Raw genomic sequence first — 10,717 nt, forward strand, 5'->3', positions numbered from 1 at the left:
AAGCTTACAACTATGTAAGCACTTAGCATTAAATGCAAGGTTTTTGAAGGGTATATGATTAATTTGAGCTCATTTTTCATCATTTTGAAATTGACAAAGAGTGAGAAGAGTCAGTAGCAACCTCAAATTTGTTAGAAGTAATTATAGAAGATTTGTGCAGGGATTCATCATTAGTTCAATAGATTTTTAAACATATTTATTGGAAGCCAAGCCATGTAGTTTTAATTTTCACAAACCCTAGTTTGACAAGATGACATCTAGTTTGAAAAATGTTGAAGGGAAAGAAGTTTTAAATGTTTAGCTAGTCAGTAATGAAGTAAAGCAACTTGTATTTAATGCCATTCCTGACATTGCCTATAAACAAGACCATTCTAGTGCAAATTCAATGATCTGCCAAATGTGATAATGGTACAAGATGTGAGGAAATGCTACAATTGCAAGATGGGAAGCATTGGAGACATAGAGATAAGAGGTGCAAAAATTGTTGAGGAATACAAAATTGTTGAGAAAAAGGGTTTGACATGAGCCTTAGATTTTCTGAATGTATTTAAAACTAAGTAGATAAGAATTGTGTTAAGCCAAATCATGATGGTTCCTTGTGGCTAAAAGGAGGAACAATCAAAATAACCAAGAGAAAAATTCATAGGGTTACTAGCTACCCAACCCTAGATCGGCCAAAGACACTTAGGAGTGATTCTAAAGAAGTGATTGAGAAGAATACTAGAGTAGTCTAGAATAATAGAGGTATGACTATAGATACCATCACTGATCCATTGCTAAACTTTGTTGTAAGGGTAATCTCACATAAATTCTATCAGTCCAGTAGATTGAATAGTGTACCCTGCATAGATGTGGATGTTGGTTATAAAATTTTCACAAAAGATCATACATATGATCTAGCAGAACTTAAGCTACAACAATTTATGGAGAACCTTGGAGCTATAAGGAAAACCAAGAGTGCATAGTGTAAGTTTGGTTCCATGCTGGTTTGTATATTATTTTATGTACAAAACACATTTCCCTCATTTGGTACTATAGGATGGAAGACAAATAGATCAATTGTAGTGCAAATTAATGAGTACATTGAGAAAATAGGAGAAAAGCTTGAAACTATAATGACTAGTTACTTTGAAGATTTTAAGAAGTCAATGAAGCAAAGCCTTAGGATTCTAGTTTCCTTATTGGAGAAAAATTATAATGATGTATATTTTTTTGTTGATGCTAATTATACATTTGTGCAAGTTGACACACCAAGGGTAAGATGGTTAAGACCCTTAGATTATGAGGTAAATGTAGATGAAGCCTTAGAAGCCATAACAACCCTACTTGCAGAGGAAGTAGATAAGACTGCTAAAGTCTTTGGAAACTATAAGATGGTGAAATCAAAGATTACCATTAAATTAAAAACTATCTCCATAATCAAGAAGAAGAATAAGCTAGTTAAGAAGCTAAAAGAAAAGTTTGGAGAAGGTGTAGAAGAGGAAGAGGAAGAAGAAGATGAGGATAAAGAGGAAGAACAAGCACAATTGCAAGAACCTCTAGCTTTAACTCAAGGCATAGGAGAAGATAAAGAAGAGGAGGAGACTACAAGTGCCAAGGGAGAAGAAGGCGAGGAAGCACCTACCACTATTGAGTCAAAGAAGAGAAAGGCAAAGGCAAAGAAAGTTGTTAAACTTATCCAAGCCAAGCCTATTACACCTACCACAAGAGCTAGCACACGTACAACTACGTAAAAGGCCAAAGAAAAGACCAAGTAGACTAAGCAAGGAGGTCAAGAGTAGAAAAGACAGAGAAGGAAGTATGTGGCACAACCATATTCTAATGAAGAAAAGACAGAATCAGATGACAAAAGTCAATTTAAGGTGGTAAGACACAATCCTCTCTCTGATCTTGAGAACTTATGTGAAAATGTCAAGAGCAATGTTGATTTATCTAGTTTTAGACATATTGACTTTGATAAATTGGGAAAAGAAGAGAAAAACAAAGTGGAAGAGGCATTATATGCCATGATTTCAAAATTTAAGAACACTCCACTAGAATTTTCCAACTCAATACCAAAAGGTTTATATGACATTGTTGAGCAAAAATGACATTATTTTTTGAATTTGGGAAGACAGATCAAGGAAACAACATTAGCCCAAGTAATTCCAGAGTTGAAAAAGGGACAAATTGCTAAGGCTATCAAGAGATATGCAGTTAGGTTTGCACCTAAATATAGAGCCTTTAGCATTATCCAAAATAACATTGAAGATGTGGTCAAGAAATCAACTCAAATATGGAAATTTATCTATGGGTTAACCATTGTGAAGCAAGGAGAAGTTGATCGTTTAGAGGGTAACATGATGATAAGGATGATGATAATGATGATGACAAGGAAAATGTTGACAAGGAAGATGATAAAAAAGATAATACAGTTGGGGAAGAAATAGAAGAGAAAAATGATGACAAGGCGATAGCTGAATAGTAGCAAGATGCATCAACTTAGAATATCAATCCACTTACTATAGAAGATCTAAATAAGATATTGGATCGGTCCACACTTCAAGCCAAATTATGTAGCAATCCAATTTTGGTTAATGTAGAAGAATTGCAGAAGGTAGTGACTGAAGTCACAAGGGAGAAGGTGAATCCACAAGAACCACCGTCAATCATCCCTTCAGTTACCAATATACAACATTAGGTTCAAAAAAAGGTAGACACATCCACTAAGGTTGATACAAGTGTTAAAATTGATACAATTGAGAAGAAGGCAAAAGAGGAAGATACTACTATAGGTCAACAACAAGAAACAAGATAGATAGATTCATCTGTACCTATAGGATAGGAATAAGGTGCTAGCCAAGTCATAGTAATAGACTAGGGTAAGCTTGAAGAGAGTCAACAAACACCAAAGGTGAAGGAACAAGTGGCCATCTAAGTATTGGTAGCTCTACTAGCATCTGCCACTCCTTCTACTCAAACTCTTCAAAGGCCATGCACAAAAGCCATTCCCTTGGAGATTTTAGTGCCAAGCCCCAACTCATCAAAGGGAGAAAAGGTAACCCATTATAACAAAATAAGCCTTGATGAAGAAATTGTTATTCCAAAGTATGACTATGATACTATGTCATTGGAGAAAATAGGCATTTTGCAACAAGCCTTAGAAAGTAAAAAGCATCAAGAAATGCTTACAAGAGAACATAAGTAGAAGCAAGCACTTCAAGATATCAAGGACATCTTTTTAGATGCATTCAGTCTGCCAACTCCTAAAGAGACTAAGCTACTCATAGAACAACTAAAAGATATAGTGGAAAAGGTCACTAATGAAGACCTTGATACAAATGCAAAACTCTTAGAATGGTCTAAAAAGAAGTTTCAAGGCAAGGTAAATGAGAAAATATCTAGTGAGATAGCACTACAACAAGTTGTATTAGCAAAAAAGGTTGAGGATGTGAAGAAGGTACTTGAGAATATATTCTCACTATACACTAAACAATGCAATCCTACACTCTTCACCCAAGAGACCAAAAATCACATTTTGAGTCTAGAGAGAAAAATATTTGCATCAGGTGCAAGCCTACCATCAAATCTAGCTCAGAGTGAGAAGCATTTTAGAACATTGCTCGGACACAGAGTTAGTTAGCTATCGTAACAATAGATGAGGCTAATATTAGAGCCAAATTGGTAACTATTTAGGCTACCCTCATCCCACATATGGAGATAATGCACATGGAGCTAAGCTATGCCAAGACTTTACTAAAGAAAGACCCCAATCTTTCTACTTTAGATGGTCTAGCGCACCTTGCCACCGAGCTTGCAATCCAAATTAAATCATTGGATTTTTCTTGTGATAATTGGGATGTATCTCTAAGGATAATAATGGAAGTCCACAAACCCTTTTTGGACAACACACCATAGGTGCATAGCCCATTTGACATAAGTGTCAAAAGGGGGGAGATAAGGATAAAGGGGGAGATAGAGAATATGAAGCTAGAAAATATAAGAGAGATATGATATGGAGGAGTATGAACAAAAGAGAAACAACTAAGAAAGGGGAAAATAGTAGTAGAGATATATCATTGGAGTGATATGCAATTTTGGAGAGAAAGTAGCAAACAGATACATATATCAGCTAAGAGAGACCATATCAGTTGAAAGAGTATTAACAATATAGTGTATTGAAGTAAAAGTGTATCAATAGAGACACATTTACTCAAAGAGGAGCACAAATTTTGGATACAGGATAGATCTATTAACTTAGGGGGAGTTATCAAATTTTGAAGTATACAAGTTAGTGCAAAATTTTAAAATTTTGAAGTTTTGTATATATGTTGAGTCATGGATATGTTATGCTCGAGGGATTAAGGTTTATCATGAATATTCAAGTGTTTTTGACACTCATGTCAAAGGGGGAGATTTTTTATGTTAGATTAGTTTTGACAAGTGAGTGTCAACACACTTAAGCCATTTACTCAGTTCATGCCAAACTAGTAATATATGCTGAGCATAACATGTAAATATTATACCATGCCAAGTTGTAATGAGTGCCGAGTCACTCATGTGTCGAGAAAATAGACCATGCTAAGTGATATAGGAGCTAAGTAATCAATGGATGCCAAGTAATGTAGGTGCCGAGTCATAGTATATAGAACAATACATTTCAAGCATTAGAGACTTCATATGCCTAGAGACACAGTTTTGACATATTTGTTTGTAATGACACAAAAACCTATGTAAACCTTCTTTTAGCTAACTTGAAGATATGTTTTGATATTTTGGAGATAAGGATGAATCTATATTTGGATTCCCTATGCAATTACATGCAACCAATTAGAAAATTAGAAGGATTAAGTGAAAAAATGGATGAATCTCAGCTGTAGATTCATACTTAACCCTAAGCCACCAAGTCTTCTTAAGGAGGATGAAGCCCTAAACTCTTTATGAAGAATGGACAGAGAAGTGAATGGTATGGATAGTTAAAGGAGCGAACAAGATAGTTTGCAGAGCATTCAAAGTGACTTAGAAGTGAGAGCAAATTGCATAATCACTTAGAGAAGAACAGAGGGTAGAGCAAAGGATAGAGCATTGAGACATCTAATCATGAAGGATCAATAAGATTATTGTTTAGAGGTGATCTATTATCATTGATAGAATTTTTTTAGAATAACTAAGAGGGGGGGAGGGGTGAATCAATTACTCAAGGTCCTTAAGTACCACTTAAACAATTAAACATAAACACTCATTATTCTATTTATCCTAATGTTGCTTGGTCTCTATTGTAAGAACACTATCTCAAACATAACATGCTTTTTTTAATGAAAACAACATGAAATGTAAACCATATAAAGAATTTAACACATACTTGACACTGGGAGTTTATGTGGAAACCTAATTTAGGAAAAACCACTAGCAACATGTCACCACTCTTCACTCTTTCAAAGTGAGCCCTATTACGAGCCAACCCTACTAGAGGTTTAAAATACACATTGTTAAATGTAACCTGGTTAGAGGATTTAATCACCCTATTAAGAGTGGCCTTTTTAGAGGACTTTGATCATTTCATTTATAAATTCACCTTGTTAAAGGATTTACAAATACTATTAAGTCTTTCAAATAACTATTAGGTCAACCTCTGTTAAAAGGATTTCAATACAAACTATTTACAATTATTAAAAGAAAATAGTAGGTTTTGATTTTTATGATTACAAATCACTTTTATAGGTTTAGATCTCTATTTGGTTCATGTGTTGATTCATTGATAAGCCTCCTATTGTCATCTCTAATCTTGATTTAATTGGAAACTCTTCAAGCAATCAAAACTTTTTCTTTCACCAATACTTAAGCCATGTTCTCAAATTCACTCATCAATGTCAACATCATCTACATAAAGAAATCTCTCTAGCTTCACATTCACACATACTCTTGCATTCACCCTTGTGCACCTCTAATCCACCTTCCTTATATATTATTCTCTCACATATGCACCACCACACTATTTTGTTCATCTTTTCACCTCTTTAAATAGGCATTTCTTGCTTTACCATTTTCCATGATCACTGTAGATCTTAGCGTTTATGATTAGGCTTAACATGAATCATTATATATTTTCATCTTCTTGATCATCCTCTAGAAGGTTTTCTAGAATATGTGTATTAGTTCTTTACCTAATCTTTGCCTTGAATTTAATGATCCAACTCATCAATCTTATCTTCATGACAGTTTACACCTTCCAAGAAATCAACATAGTTGGCTAGATCTTACGATTTCCTTGAATTCATTCTTAGCACTATTATTCAGCAACCTCTAAATTTTAAAACTTGCATCATTGAATTACTTTGTCACTATACAACTTCTGTCTCTGCATTAATTATCTTGCTCAGTTGATACTAATGCTTGGTCAACACTATATTTTTTTGACACTAACTATGGCTCAGTTGGCACTAGCATCACTCAAAATTCCTTAGCTGTTTACTCTATTGCTCAGCTTAGCTTATCTTTCTTGTCATAAACAACAACTTTTCTTTATCAAGGTCTATCTAATCAAATGTCCATTGTAGCTTCCATTTCATAACTCAACCTTTCTTCTAGGTTCTATAGTTATGAGAAATGTCTCAAATCCTCTTCATCAATCAAATAGATATGACATTTAGATTGGGTAGCAATATGTCTTATCAATAGATTTGCATCAATGTGAAAACAACAATTGTTCCAGTTGTAAGTTTTCAACAATCTCCCTCTTTGGCATTGATGGCAACATGTCTACATTTCAATATTAGCAATATCTTGTTATCATACGATCCAAAATATTTTTTCCCTCTGAGATAATAATCTCTCTCAATGTTTTTATTCTCCTTCTCTTGGTTAAGTCTCCCTCTTTGGCAATTTTCTTCGATCTCTTCTATGGCTATCTCCTTCTTTGACTCTATATCTCTTCCTCTTTCTTTTTTATCTCTCTATCTCAATATTTTGCCTTCTTTACTATATCTCTCCCTCTTTGACAAAAATGCCAAATAAACTTAGTTTTCAAAATTCATACATCTAAATTATGTAGATATTGCATGTTTGGCTGATTTTTGTCATTTGTCTATGATTGATTTGTTATGTTGTACTTGACTATCTACCTTAGGCATTTGCCAAAGTATAGTTGTTTTGTATTATTGTATAGGATTTTCTAATTAGCACATGTAATGCAATGCACCTTTTCTTCTTAAGTAGATTTAGTTAGGAGAATCATCCCTAATTTACCTCTAAGATATTCATGAGTATCTTTAGGTAAGGCTTTCATGAATATTTCAGCAATCTATTCTTTGGCGTATCCATATTCTAACTTCACTTCTTTGTCTTGAACTAGTTCCCTCAAGTAGTGATACTTGATAGAAAAATGATTTGTTTTAGTGTGCATCACATGATAATTTAAAATGTTAATAGCACTTGTGCTATTAAAATAAATAACTAGACTTGTAATCTCTTCCTTCATACCTTTCAATAATTGCTTTATCCACATGATATTTGAATAGTTCATTGCTACTACCACATACTCGATTGCCTCAGTTGTTTATTGGAAAATATAGTTTTTCTTTTTTCTTGTCCATGACACCAATCTCTTTCCTAGAAAGAATGCACCTCCACTAGTGATTTTTATGTCATCAATATTTCCTGCCCAATCTGAGTCAGTGAATACCTCCAGTTCAAATCTATCACTTCTCTTTTAATACAATCCATATTCTTCTATACCTTTTAGATATCTCATTATCCTTTTCACTACCATCATGTGATTCTCTTTAGGATTTTCTAAAAATATAGAATCTATCCCAATTGCTAAAGCAATATGTGGTCTATTGTGAACAATGTACTATAATTTTCCAATCATGGATCTATATAAGGTCTAGTCCAATTCAATAAAATCATCATTCTTAGATAGCTTCTATCATGTAGACATAGGTGTACTCATTGTCCTTGAATCTTCCATCTAAAATTCTTTAGTAGCTCCTTTATTTATTAGGATTGAGTAAAAAAATATAAAACTTCATTTGACATACTTGTAAATGAACAAAGAATTTGATTTCACCAAACATAGACATTTAAAACCCCTTCATTTCATTAGAAAATGATTTGCATAATTCTTCTCTTCCTCCAAATATAATATCATCAAGAAATATTTCATATAATAGTACTTCATTTTTCTTTCCATTATTCAAATATAGATTTCTATTATCATTTGTCCTTTCAAAACCAATCTTCACCAAATAGTTGTGTAATCTATCATACCATGCTCTTGGGATTGTTTTAATCCATAAAGGGTTTTGTTCAGTTGACATACCATATTCATCTTGTCTCAATCTACAAATCCTTCAGGTTGTTGAATGTATAATTCTTCCTCAAGGATACCATTTTAAAATGTATATTTGACATTCATATGATTTGGCTCTTAAGACATTGTCAACACCTCCATATATGGTTTTCAATTTGTGCCACATTTTCTTTGCATTGTCACAATATTTGAAGTCATCAAACTTGTCATATCTTAGGGTTGAGGCAATCTACAACATTTTTTTATTGTGTTCTTTCTTCTACTTCAATTGTTCATTATTAGAGGAGTAGTTGTTACCTTTACATATTCATTGTCCACAAATTTGATAACATCATCATTGATAGTGGATACATGCAAACTCATCAAGGTCTAAAATGTAGGAAAGTTCTCCTTGTTTAGCTTTGGTACATCTCTCTTATGAGTCATGATCTTAGCTTTAAGTACCTTCAAACTTTTCTTTGTAAGTACTAAACTCTAATACCAATTGTTAGAAATATTTTAGAATAACTAAGATGGTGGAGGGGGTAAATCAATTACTCAAGGACCTTAAGTACCACTTGAATAATTAAACATAAACACTCATTGTTTTGTTTATTTTGTTGTTTCTTGATCTCTACTATAAGAATACTATCTTAAACATATTGTGCTTTTCTTAATGAAAACATCATCAAATGTAAAACATATAAAGCATTCAACACAGTTTTGACACTAGGATTTTACATGGACACCCAACTTTGGAAAAACCACTAGTAATATGTCACCACTTTTTCACTTTTTCAAAGTGAGCCATGTTAGGAGCCAACCACGTTAAAGGTTTACTATACACATTTTTAAATGTGACCTAGTTAAATTATTTAATAACCTTGTTAAGAGTGACCTTGTCAAAGGAATTTGACCATTCCATTTAGAATATCACCTTGTAAAAGGATTTACATAGACTGCTAAGTCTTTCAAATGATTATTAGGTCAAATTTTGCTTAAAAGATTTAAATACAAATTATTGACTATGATTAGAAATAAATCAATAGATTTTGATATGTATGATTACAACTCATTTTTGTAGGTTCAGATCTATATTTCGTTCATGTGTTGATTCATTGATAAGCCTCCCATTGTCATCTCTGATCTTGATTCACTTGGAAACACTTCAAGCAATCAAAACTTTTCCTTTCACCAATACTTAATCCATCTACTCAGATTCACTCATCAATGGTAGCATCTGCATAAGCAAAACTCTCTAGCTTCTCATTCACACACACTCTTATTTTCACTCGTGTGCACCTCTAATCCACCTTTCTCTATATATATTTCTCTGATATACACACCACCACACTATTTTTTCTAGCTTTGTACCTATTTAAATAGGAATTTCTTGCTTTACCATTTTCTATGATCACTATAGATCTTAGGGTTTACAATCAGGTTCAACATGATTCATTATATATGTCTATCTTCTTGATCATCCTATAGAAACTTCTCTAGAATATGTGTATTAGGTCTTTACCTAATATTCACCTTGAATATAATGATCCTGCTCATCAATCTTATCTTCAATGCAATTTTACATCTCTCAAGAGATAAACTAAGTCAGCTAGATCTCATGATTTTCTCAAATTCATTTTCAACACTGTTACTTAGAAATCTCTAAATTCTAATACTCAGTCATCACTGAATTACTCGGTCATTGTAACACTTCTTGTTCAGCATCAATTATCTTACTTGGTTGATACTAACACTCGATCAACACTAGATTTTCTTGGCACTAACCATGGCTTAGTTAACACTAGCATCACTCAGTATTCCTTAGCCTTTTATTACATTGCTCAACTTATCTTTATTTTCATAAACTATAACTTTTCTTTATAAAATTCTATATAATCAAATGTCCAATGTAGCTTCCTTCCCATAACTCAACCTTTCCTCTAGGTTCTATTGGTATGAGAAATTTCTCAAATCCTCTTCATCAATCAAATAGATATAACATTAGATTAGGTAGGAATATGTCTTTCCATTAGCTTTTACATCAATGACAAAACAAAAATTGTTCCAATTGTAAGTTTCCAATAGTTCATATGGGGCATGTTATCTCCTTGGTTGAGATGGTTTAGATTATGTTGTCATGTTTATGTTTCTAAGACCATAGTTCAGGCTTGACATTGATCTTGGTTTAGTTTCTTGGTATTCAATATATTGATCATTTGTTGGATACTTCATGATATTTCTATGTTGCATTTTGAGTTGGCATGGATTGATCAGTTGCAAGTTCTTATGGATACTTAGAGATGGAAGTGATGCTGATTTTATCTTGTGATTAGAGATGTATTTTTTGGGACAATTAATAGTTTCAACAAGAATTTCAAGGGGCGTTCACCTAATATTGACTTGTGAGGAATTTTTTCTTAGATTGGTCTTTGTTGGAGACTTGGA

This window comes from Cupressus sempervirens, chromosome 1 (assembly GCF_028749045.1).
Source record: "Cupressus sempervirens isolate cs-2001-9-10 chromosome 1, ASM2874904v1, whole genome shotgun sequence".
NCBI classification, from domain to species: domain Eukaryota; kingdom Viridiplantae; phylum Streptophyta; class Pinopsida; order Cupressales; family Cupressaceae; genus Cupressus; species Cupressus sempervirens.